Genomic DNA, 13,051 nt, shown 5'->3' on the forward strand with positions numbered 1-13,051 from the left:
CGACCGCGTGCTCCCCCATGGTACCCACTGCGACCGGAGATCCCCCATGGTACCCACTGCTCCCGGAGTTCCCCCATGGTACCCACTGCGACCGCGTGCTCCCCCATGGTACCCACTGCTCCCGGAGTTCCCCCATGGTACCCACTGCTCCCGGAGATCACCCATGGTACCCACTGCTCCCGGAGTTCCCCCATGGTACCCACTGCGACCGCGTGCTCCCCCATGGTACCCACTGCTCCCGGAGATCCCCCATGGTACCACTGCGACCGCGTGCTCCCCCATGGTACCCACTGCGACTGCAGATCCCCCATGGTACCAACTGCGTCCGCGTGCTCCCCCATGCTACCCACTGCGACCGGAGATCCCCCATGGTACCCACTGCGACCGGAGTTCCCCCATTGTACTCACTGCTCCCGGAGATCCCCCATGGTACCCACTGCTCCCGGAGATCCCCCATGGTACCCACTGCTCCCGGAGTTCCCCCATGGTACCCACTGCTCCCGGAGATCCCCCATGGTACCCACTGCGACCGGAGTTCCCCTATGGTACCCACTGCGACCGCGTGCTCCCCCATGGTACCCACTGCGACCGGAGATCCCCCATGGTACCCACTGCGACCGGAGATCCCCCATGGTACCCACTGCTCCCGGAGATCCCCTATGGTACCCACTGCACCCGGAGTTCCCCCATGGTACCCACTGCTCCCGGAGATCACCCATGGTACCCACTGCTCCCGGAGTTCCCCCATGGTACCCACTGCGACCGCGTGCTCCCCCATAGTACCCACTGCTCCCGGAGATCCCCCATGGTACCCCTGCGACCGCGTGCTCCCCCATGGTACCCACTGCGACTGGAGACCCCCCATGGTACCCACTGCGACCGCGTGCTCCCCCATGGTACCCACTGCGACCGGAGATCGCCCATGGTACCCACTGCGACCGCGTGCTCCCCCATGGTACCCACTGCGACCAGAGATCCCCCATGGTACCCACTGCTCCCGGACATCCCCCATGGTACCCACTGCGACCGGAGATCCCCCATGGTACCCACTGCTCCCGGAGTTCCCCCATGGTACCTACTGCTCCCGGAGTTCCCCCATGGTACCCACTGCGACCGCGTGCTCCCCCATGATACCCACTGCGACCGCGTGCTCCACCATGGTACTCACTGCTCCCGGAGATCCCCCATGGTACCCACTGCTCCCGGAGTTCCCCCATGGTACCCACAGCGACCGGAGTTCCCCCATGGTACCCACTGCGACCGCGTGCTCCCCCATGGTACCCACTGCGACCGGAGATCCCCCATGGTACCCACTGCGACCGGAGATCCCCCATGGTACCCACTGCTCCCGGAGATCCACCATGGTACCCACTGCTCCCGGAGATCCCCCATGGTACCCACTGCTCCCGGAGTTCCCCCATGGTACCCACTGCGACCGGAGTTCCCCCATGGTACCCACTGCTCCCGGAGATCCCCCATGGTACCCACTGCTCCCGGAGATCCCCCATTGTACCCACTGCGACCGCGTGCTCCCCCATGGTACTCACTGCGACCGCGTGCTCACCCATGGTACCCACCGCTCCCGGAGATCCCCCATGGTACCCACTGCTCCCGGAGATCCCCCATGGTACCCACTGCTCCCGGAGTTCCCCCATGGTACCCACTGCGACCGCGTGCTCCCCCATGGTACCCACTGCGACCGGAGATCCCCCATGGTACCCACTGCGACCGGAGATCCCCCATGGTACCCACTGCGACCGGAGTTCCCCCATGGTACCCACTGCGACCGGAGATCCCCCATGGTACCCACTGCTCCCGGAGTTCCCCCATGGCACCCACTGCTCCCTGAGATCCCCCATGGTACCCACTGCGACCGGAGATCCCCCATGGTACCCACTGCTCCCGGAGTTCCCCCATGGTACCCACTGCGACCGCGTGCTCCCCCATGGTACCCACTGCGACCGGAGATCCCCCATGGTACTCACTGCTCCCGGAGATCCCCCATGGTACCCACAGCTCCCGGAGTTCCCCCATGGTACCCACTGCGACCGCGTGCTCCCCCATGGTACCCACTGCTCCCGGAGATCCCCCATGGTACCCACTGCGACCGCGTGCTCCCCCATGGAACCCACTGCGACCGGAGATCCCCCATGGTACCCACTGCTCTCGGAGATACCCCATGGTACCCACTGCGACCGGAGATCCCCCATGGTACCCACTGCGACCGGAGTTCCCCCATGGTACCCACTGCGACCGGAGATCCCCCATGGTACCCACTGCTCCCGGAGATCCCCCATGGTACCCACTGCTCCCGGAGTTCCCCCATGGTACCCACTGCGACCGCGTGCTCCCCCATGGTACCCACTGCGACCGGAGATCCCCCATGGTACCCACTGCGACCGGAGATCCCCCATGGTACCCACTGCTCCCGGAGTTCCCCCATGGTACCCACTGCTCCCGGAGTTCCCCCATGGTACCCACTGCGACCGCGTGCTCCCCCATGGTACCCACTGCGACCGCGTGCTCCCCCATGGTACTCACTGCTCCCGGAGATCCCCCATGGTACCCACTGCTCCCGGAGATCCCCCATGGTACCCACTGCGACCGGAGTTCCCCCATGGTACCCACTGCGACCGCGTGCTCCCCCATGGTACCCACTGCGACCGGAGATCCCCCATGGTACCCACTGCGACCGGAGATCCCCCATGGTACCCACTGCTCCCGGAGATCCCCCATGGTACCCACTGCTCCCGGAGTTCCCCCATGGTACCCACTGCGACCGCGTGCTCCCCCATGGTACCCACTGCTCCCGGAGTTCCCCCATGGTACCCACTGCTCCCGGAGATCCCCCATGGTACCCACTGCGACCGGAGTTCCCCCATGGTACCCACTGCGACCGCGTGCTCCCCCATGGTACCCACTGCGACCGGAGATCCCCCATGGTACCCACTGCGACCGGAGATCCCCCATGGTACCCACTGCTCCCGGAGATCCCCCATGGTACCCACTGCTCCCGGAGTTCCCCCATGGTACCCACTGCTCCCGGAGATCCCCCATGGTACCCACAGCTCCCGGAGTTCCCCCATGGTACCCACTGCGACCGCGTGCTCCCCCATGGTACCCACTGCTCCCGGAGATCCCCCATGGTACCACTGCGACCGCGTGCTCCCCCATGGTACCCACTGCGACTGGAGACCCCCCATGGTACCCACTGCGACCGCGTGCTCCCCCATGGTACCCACTGCGACCGGAGATCGCCCATGGTACCCACTGCGACCGCGTGCTCCCCCATGGTACCCACTGCGACCAGAGATCCCCCATGGTACCCACTGCTCCCGGAGATCCCCCATGGTACCCACTGCGACCGGAGATCCCCCATGGTACCCACTGCTCCCGGAGTTCCCCCATGGTACCTACTGCTCCCGGAGTTCCCCCATGGTACCCACTGCGACCGCGTGCTCCCCCATGGTACCCACTGCGACCGCGTGCTCCCCCATGGTACCCACTGCTCCCGGAGATCCCCCATGGTACCCACTGCTCCCGGAGTTTCCCCATGGTACCCACTGCGACCGGAGTTCCCCCATGGTACCCACTGCGACCGCGTGCTCCCCCATGGTACCCACTGCGACCGGAGATCCCCCATGGTACCCACTGCGACCGGAGATCCCCCATGGTACCCACTGCTCCCGGAGATCCCCCATGGTACCCACTGCTCCCGGAGATCCCCCATGGTACCCACTGCTCCCGGAGTTCCCCCATGGTACCCACTGCGACCGGAGTTCCCCCATGGTACCCACTGCTCCCGGAGATCCCCCATGGTACCCACTGCTCCCGGAGATCCCCCATGGTACCCACTGCGACCGCGTGCTCCCCCATGGTACCCACTGCGACCGCGTGCTCCCCCATGGTACCCACTGCTCCCGGAGATCCCCCATGGTACCCACTGCTCCCGGAGATCCCCCATGGTACCCACTGCTCCCGGAGTTCCCCCATGGTACCCACTGCGACCGCGTGCTCCCCCATGGTACCCACTGCGACCGGAGATCCCCCATGGTACCCACTGCGACCGGAGATCCCCCATGGTACCCACTGCTCCCGGAGATCCCCCATGGTACCCACTGCTCCCGGAGTTCCCCCATGGTACCCACTGCTCCCGGAGATCCCCCATGGTACCCACTGCTCCCGGAGTTCCCCCATGGTACCCACTGCGACCGCGTGCTCCCCCATGGTACCCACTGCTCCCGGAGTTCCCCCATGGTACCCACTGCTCCCGGAGATCCCCCATGGTACCCACTGCTCCCGGAGATCCCCCATGGTACCCACTGCTCCCGGAGATCCCCCATGGTACCCACTGCTCCCGGAGTTCCCCCATGGTACCCACTGCGACCGGAGTTCCCCCATGGTACCCACTGCTCCCGGAGATCCCCCATGGTACCCACTGCGACCGGAGATCCCCCATGGTACCCACTGCTCCCGGAGTTCCCCCATGGTACCCACTGCGACCGCGTGCTCCCCCATGGTACTCACTGCGACCGCGTGCTCCCCCATGGTACCCACTGCTCCCGGAGTTCCCCCATGGTACCCACTGCTCCCGGAGATCCCCCATGGTACCCACTGCGACCGGAGATCCCCCATGGTACCCACTGCTCCCGGAGTTCCCCCATGGTACCCACTGCGACCGCGTGCTCCCCCATGGTACCCACTGCGACCGGAGATCCCCCATGGTACCCACTGCGACCGGAGATCCCTTATGGTACCCACTGCGACCGGAGTTCCCCCATGGTACCCACTGCGACCGGAGATCCCCCATGGTACCCACTGCTCCCGGAGTTCCCCCATGGTACCCACTGCTCCCGGAGATCCCCCATGGTACCCACTGCGACCGGAGATCCGCCATGGTACCCACTGCTCCTGGAGTTCCCCCATGGTACCCACTGTGACCGCGTGCTCCCCCATGGTACCCACTGCGACCGGAGATCCCCCATGGTACCCACTGCTCCCGGAGTTCCCCCATGGTACCCACTGCGACCGCGTGCTCCCCCATGGTAACCACTGCTCCCGGAGTTCCCCCATGGTACCCACTGCTCCCGGAGATCACCCATGGTACCCACAGCTCCCGGAGTTCCCCCATGGTACCCACTGCGACCGCGTGCTCCCCCATGGTACCCACTGCTCCCGGAGATCCCCCATGGTACCCACTGCGACCGCGTGCTCCCCCATGGTACCCACTGCGACCGGAGATCCCCCATGGTACCCACTGCGACCGCGTGCTCCCCCATGGTACCCACTGCGACCGGAGATCCCCCATGGTACCCACTGCGACCGGAGTTCCCCCATGGTACCCACTGCTCCCGGAGATCCCCCATGGTACCCACTGCTCCCGGAGATCCCCCATGGTACCCACTGCTCCCGGAGTTCCCCCATGGTACCCACTGCTCCCGGAGATCCCCCATGGTACCCACTGCGACCGGAGTTCCCCCATGGTACCCACTGCGACCGCGTGCTCCCCCATGGTACCCACTGCGACCGGAGATCCCCCATGGTACCCACTGCGACCGGAGATCCCCCATGGTACCCACTGCGACCGGAGATCCCCCATGGTACCCACTGCGACCGCGTGCTCCCCCATGGTACCCACTGCGACCGGAGATCCCCCATGGTACCCACTGCGACCGGAGTTCCCCCATGGTACCCACTGCTCCCGGAGATCCCCCATGGTACCCACTGCTCCCGGAGATCCCCCATGGTACCCACTGCTCCCGGAGTTCCCCCATGGTACCCACTGCTCCCGGAGATCCCCCATGGTACCCACTGCGACCGGAGTTCCCCCATGGTACCCACTGCGACCGCGTGCTCCCCCATGGTACCCACTGCGACCGGAGATCCCCCATGGTACCCACTGCGACCGGAGATCCCCCATGGTACCCACTGCTCCCGGAGATCCCCTATGGTACCCACTGCACCCGGAGTTCCCCCATGGTACCCACTGCTCCCGGAGATCACCCATGGTACCCACTGCTCCCGGAGTTCCCCCATGGTACCCACTGCGTCCGCGTGCTCCCCCATAGTACCCACTGCTCCCGGAGATCCCCCATGGTACCACTGCGACCGCGTGCTCCCCCATGGTACCCACTGCGACTGGAGACCCCCCATGGTACCCACTGCGACCGCGTGCTCCCCCATGGTACCCACTGCGACCGGAGATTGCCCATGGTACCCACTGCGACCGCGTGCTCCCCCATGGTACCCACTGCGACCAGAGATCCCCCATGGTACCCACTGCTCCCGGACATCCCCCATGGTACCCACTGCGACCGGAGATCCCCCATGGTACCCACTGCTCCCGGAGTTCCCCCATGGTACCTACTGCTCCCGGAGTTCCCCCATGGTACCCACTGCGACCGCGTGCTCCCCCATGGTACCCACTGCGACCGCGTGCTCCCCCATGGTACCCACTGCTCCCGGAGATCCCCCATGGTACCCACTGCTCCCGGAGTTCCCCCATGGTACCCACAGCGACCGGAGTTCCCCCATGGTACCCACTGCGACCGCGTGCTCCCCCATGGTACCCACTGCGACCGGAGATCCCCCATGGTACCCACTGCGACCGGAGATCCCCCATGGTACCCACTGCTCCCGGAGATCCACCATGGTACCCACTGCTCCCGGAGATCCCCCATGGTACCCACTGCTCCCGGAGTTCCCCCATGGTACCCACTGCGACCGGAGTTCCCCCATGGTACCCACTGCTCCCGGAGATCCCCCATGGTACCCACTGCTCCCGGAGATCCCCCATGGTACCCACTGCGACCGCGTGCTCCCCCATGGTACCCACTGCGACCGCGTGCTCCCCCATGGTACCCACTGCTCCCGGAGATCCCCCATGGTACCCACTGCGACCGCGTGCTCCCCCATGGTACCCACTGCGACCGGAGATCCCCCATGGTACCCACTGCGACCGCGTGCTCCCCCATGGTACCCACTGCGACCGGAGATCCCCCATGGTACCCACTGCTCCCGGAGTTCCCCCATGGTACCCACTGCGACCGCGTGCTCCCCCATGGTACCCACTGCGACCGGAGATCCCCCATGGTACCCACTGCGACCGGAGATCCCCCATGGTACCCACTGCTCCCGGAGATCCCCCATGGTACCCACTGCTCCCGGAGTTCCCCCATGGTACCCACTGCGACCGGAGTTCCCCCATGGTACCCACTGCTCCCGGAGATCCCCCATGGTACCCACTGCGACCGGAGATCCCCCATGGTACCCACTGCTCCCGGAGATCCCCCATGGTACCCACTGCGACCGCGTGCTCCCCCATGGTACCCACTGCGACCGCGTGCTCCCCCATGGTACCCACTGCTCCCGGAGTTCCCCCATGGTACCCACTGCTCCCGGAGTTCCCCCATGGTACCCACTGCGACCGGAGATCCCCCATGGTACCCACTGCTCCCGGAGTTCCCCCATGGTACCCACTGCGACCGCGTGCTCCCCCATGGTACCCACTGCGACCGGAGATCCCCCATGGTACCCACTGCGACCGGAGATCCCCCATGGTACCCACTGCGACCGGAGATCCCCCATGGTACCCACTGCTCCCGGAGTTCCCCCATGGTACCCACTGCTCCCGGAGATCCCCCATGGTACCCACTGCGACCGGAGATCCCCCATGGTACCCACTGCTCCCGGAGTTCCCCCATGGTACCCACTGCGACCGCGTGCTCCCCCATGGTACCCACTGCGACCGGAGATCCCCCATGGTACCCACTGCTCCCGGAGTTCCCCCATGGTACCCACTGCGACCGCGTGCTCCCCCATGGTACCCACTGCTCCCGGAGATCCCCCATGGTACCCACTGCTCCCGGAGTTCCCCCATGGTACCCACTGCTCCCGGAGTTCCCCCATGGTACCCACTGCGACCGCGTGCTCCCCCATGGTACCCACTGCTCCCGGAGATCCCCCATGGTACCCACTGCGACCGCGTGCTCCCCCATGGTACCCACTGCGACCGGAGATCCCCCATGGTACCCACTGCTCCCGGAGTTCCCCCATGGTACCCACTGCGACCGCGTGCTCCCCCATGGTACCCACTGCGACCGGAGATCCCCCATGGTACCCACTGCGACCGGAGATCCCCCATGGTACCCACTGCTCCCGGAGTTCCCCCATGGTACCCACTGCTCCCGGAGTTCCCCCATGGTACCCACTGCGACCGCGTGCTCCCCCATGGTACCCACTGCGACCGCGTGCTCCCCCATGGTACCCACTGCTCCCGGAGATCCCCCATGGTACCCACTGCTCCCGGAGTTCCCCCATGGTACCCACTGCGACCGGAGTTCCCCCATGGTACCCACTGCGACCGCGTGCTCCCCCATGGTACCCACTGCGACCGGAGATCCCCCATGGTACCCACTGCGACCGGAGATCCCCCATGGTACCCACTGCTCCCGGAGATCCCCCATGGTACCCACTGCTCCCGGAGTTCCCCCATGGTACCCACTGCGACCGCGTGCTCCCCCATGGTACCCACTGCGACCGGAGATCCCCCATGGTACCCACTGCTCCCGGAGTTCCCCCATGGTACCCACTGCGACCGCGTGCTCCTCCATGGTACCCACTGCTCCCGGAGTTCCCCCATGGTACCCACTGCTCCCGGAGATCCCCCATGGTACCCACTGCTCCCGGAGTTCCCCCATGGTACCCACTGCTCCCGGAGATCCCCCATGGTACCCACTGCGACCGCGTGCTCCCCCATGGTACCCACTGCGACCGGAGATCCCCCATGGTACCCACTGCGACCGCGTGCTCCCCCATGGTACCCACTGCGACCGGAGATCCCCCATGGTACCCACTGCGACCGCGTGCTCCCCCATGGTACCCACTGCGACCGGAGCTCCCCCATGGTACCCACTGCTCCCGGAGTTCCCCCATGGTACCCACTGCGACCGCGTGCTCCCCCATGGTACCCACTGCGACCGGAGATCCCCCATGGTACCCACTGCTCCCGGAGTTCCCCCATGGTACCCACTGCTCCCGGAGTTCCCCCATGGTACCCACTGCTACCGCGTGCACCCCCATGGTACCCACTGCTCCCGGAGATCCCCCATGGTACCCACTGCTCCCGGAGTTCCCCCATGGTACCCACTGCGACCGGAGTTCCCCCATGGTACCCACTGCGACCGCGTGCTCCCCCATGGTACCCACTGCGACCGGAGATCCCCCATGGTACCCACTGCTCCCGGAGATCCCCCATGGTACCCACTGCTCCCGGAGTTCCCCCATGGTACCCACTGCTCCCGGAGATCCCCCATGGTACCCACTGCTCCCGGAGTTCCCCCATGGTACCCACTGCGACCGCGTGCTCCCCCATGGTACCCACTGCTCCCGGAGATCCCCCATGGTACCCACTGCTCCCGGAGATCCCCCATGGTACCCACTGCTCCCGGAGATCCCCCATGGTACCCACTGCTCCCGGAGATCCCCCATGGTACCCACTGCTCCCGGAGTTCCCCCATGGTACCCACTGCGACCGGAGTTCCCCCATGGTACCCACTGCTCCCGGAGATCCCCCATGGTACCCACTGCGACCGGAGATCCCCCATGGTACCCACTGCTCCCGGAGTTCCCCCATGGTACTCACTGCGACCGCGTGCTCCCCCATGGTACCCACTGCGACCGCGTGCTCCCCCATGGTACCCACTGCTCCCGGAGTTCCCCCATGGTACCCACTGCGACCGCGTGCTCCCCCATGGTACCCACTGCGACCGGAGATCCCCCATGGTACCCACTGCGACCGGAGATCCCCCATGGTACCCACTGCGACCGGAGTTCCCCCATGGTACCCACTGCGACCGGAGATCCCCCATGGTACCCACTGCTCCCGGAGTTCCCCCATGGTACCCACTGCTCCCGGAGATCCCCCATGGTACCCACTGCGACCGGAGATCCCCCATGGTACCCACTGCTCCCGGAGTTCCCCCATGGTACCCACTGCGACCGCGTGCTCCCCCATGGTACCCACTGCTCCCGGAGATCCCCCATGGTACCCACTGCGACCGCGTGCTCCCCCATGGTACCCACTGCGACCGGAGATCCCCCATGGTACCCACTGCGACCGCGTGCTCCCCCATGGTACCCACTGCGACCGGAGATCCCCCATGGTACCCACTGCTCCCGGAGATCCCCCATGGTACCCACTGCTCCCGGAGATCCCCCATGGTACCCACTGCGACCGGAGTTCCCCCATGGTACTCACTGCTCCCGGAGATCCCCCATGGTACCCACTGCGACCGGAGATCCCCCATGGTACCCACTGCTCCCGGAGATCCCCCATGGTACCCACTGCGACCGGAGATCCCCCATGGTACCCACTGCTCCCGGAGTTCCCCCATGGTACCCACTGCGACCGCGTGCTCCCCCATGGTACCCACTGCGACCGCGTGCTCCCCCATGGTACCCACTGCTCCCGGAGTTCCCCCATGGTACCCACTGCTCCCGGAGATCCCCCATGGTACCCACTGCGACCGGAGATCCCCCATGGTACCCACTGCTCCCGGAGTTCCCCCATGGTACCCACTGCGACCGGAGATCCCCCATGGTACCCACTGCTCCCGGAGATCCCCCATGGTACCCACTGCGACCGGAGATCCCCCATGGTACCCACTGCTCCCGGAGTTCCCCCATGGTACCCACTGCGACCGGAGATCCCCCATGGTACCCACTGCTCCCGGAGATCCCCCATGGTACCCACTGCTCCCGGAGTTCCCCCATGGTACCCACTGCGACCGGAGTTCCCCCATGGTACCCACTGCTCCCGGAGATCCCCCATGGTACCCACTGCGACCGGAGATCCCCCATGGTACCCACTGCTCCCGGAGATCCCCCATGGTACCCACTGCGACCGGAGATCCCCCATGGTACCCACTGCTCCCGGAGTTCCCCCATGGTACCCACTGCGACCGCGTGCTCCCCCATGGTACCCACTGCGACCGCGTGCTCCCCCATGGTACCCACTGCTCCCGGAGTTCCCCCATGGTACCCACTGCTCCCGGAGATCCCCCATGGTACCCACTGCGACCGGAGATCCCCCATGGTACCCACTGCTCCCGGAGTTCCCCCATGGTACCCACTGCGACCGCGTGCTCCCCCATGGTACCCACTGCGACCGGAGATCCCCCATGGTACCCACTGCGACCGGAGATCCCCCATGGTACCCACTGCTCCCGGAGTTCCCCCATGGTACCCACTGCTCCCGGAGATCCCCCATGGTACCCACTGCGACCGGAGATCCCCCATGGTACCCACTGCTCCCGGAGTTCCCCCATGGTACCCACTGCGACCGCGTGCTCCCCCATGGTACCCACTGCGACCGCGTGCTCCCCCATGGTACCCACTGCTCCCGGAGATCCCCCATGGTACCCACTGCTCCCGGAGATCCCCCATGGTACCCACTGCTCCCGGAGTTCCCCCATGGTACCCACTGCGACCGCGTGCTCCCCCATGGTACCCACTGCTCCCGGAGATCCCCCATGGTACCCACTGCGACCGCGTGCTCCCCCATGGTACCCACTGCGACTGGAGATCCCCCATGGTACCCACTGCGACCGCGTGCTCCCCCATGGTACCCACTGCTCCCGGAGATCCCCCATGGTACCCACTGCTCCCGGAGATCCCCCATGGTACCCACTGCTCCCGGAGTTCCCCCATGGTACCCACTGCTCCCGGAGATCCCCCATGGTACCCACTGCGACCGGAGATCCCCCATGGTACCCACTGCTCCCGGAGTTCCCCCATGGTACCCACCGCGACCGCGTGCTCCCCCATGGTACTCACTGCTCCGCGTGCTCCCCCATGGTACCCACTGCTCCCGGAGTTCCCCCATGGTACCCACTGCTCCCGGAGATCCCCCATGGTACCCACTGCGACCGGAGATCCCCCATGGTACCCACTGCTCCCGGAGTTCCCCCATGGTACCCACTGCGACCGCGTGCTCCCCCATGGTACCCACTGCGACCGGAGATCCCCCATGGTACCCACTGCGACCGGAGATCCCCCATGGTACCCACTGCTCCCGGAGTTCCCCCATGGTACCCACTGCTCCCGGAGATCCCCCATGGTACCCACTGCGACCGGAGATCCCCCATGGTACCCACTGCTCCCGGAGTTCCCCCATGGTACCCACTGCGACCGCGTGCTCCCCCATGGTACCCACTGCGACCGCGTGCTCCCCCATGGTACCCACTGCTCCCGGAGATCCCCCATGGTACCCACTGCTCCCGGAGATCCCCCATGGTACCCACAGCTCCCGGAGTTCCCCCATGGTACCCACTGCGACCGCGTGCTCCCCCATGGTACCCACTGCTCCCGGAGATCCCCCATGGTACCCACTGCGACCGCGTGCTCCCCCATGGTACCCACTGCGACTGGAGATCCCCCATGGTACCCACTGCGACCGCGTGCTCCCCCATGGTACCCACTGCTCCCGGAGATCCACCATGGTACCCACTGCTCCCGGAGATCCCCCATGGTACCCACTGCTCCCGGAGTTCCCCCATGGTACCCACTGCTCCCGGAGATCCCCCATGGTACCCACTGCGACCGCGTGCTCCCCCATGGTACCCACTGCGACCGGAGATCCCCCATGGTACCCACTGCGACCGCGTGCTCCCCCATGGTACCCACTGCGACCGGAGATCCCCCATGGTACCCACTGCGACCGCGTGCTCCCCCATGGTACCCACTGCGACCGCATGCTCCCCCATGGTACCCACTGCTCCCGGAGTTCCCCCATGGTACCCACTGCGACCGCGTGCTCCCCCATGGTACCCACTGCGACCGGAGATCCCCCATGGTACCCACTGCGACCGGAGATCCCCCATGGTACCCACTGCTCCCGGAGTTCCCCCATGGTACCCACTGCTCCCGGAGTTCCCCCATGGTACCCACTGCGACCGCGTGCTCCCCCATGGTACCCACTGCTCCCGGAGATTCCCCCATGGTACCCACTGCTCCCGGAGTTCCCCCATGGTACCCACTGCGACCGGAGTTC

Source organism: Mobula hypostoma, chromosome 5 (genome assembly GCF_963921235.1).
Source record: "Mobula hypostoma chromosome 5, sMobHyp1.1, whole genome shotgun sequence".
NCBI classification, from domain to species: domain Eukaryota; kingdom Metazoa; phylum Chordata; class Chondrichthyes; order Myliobatiformes; family Myliobatidae; genus Mobula; species Mobula hypostoma.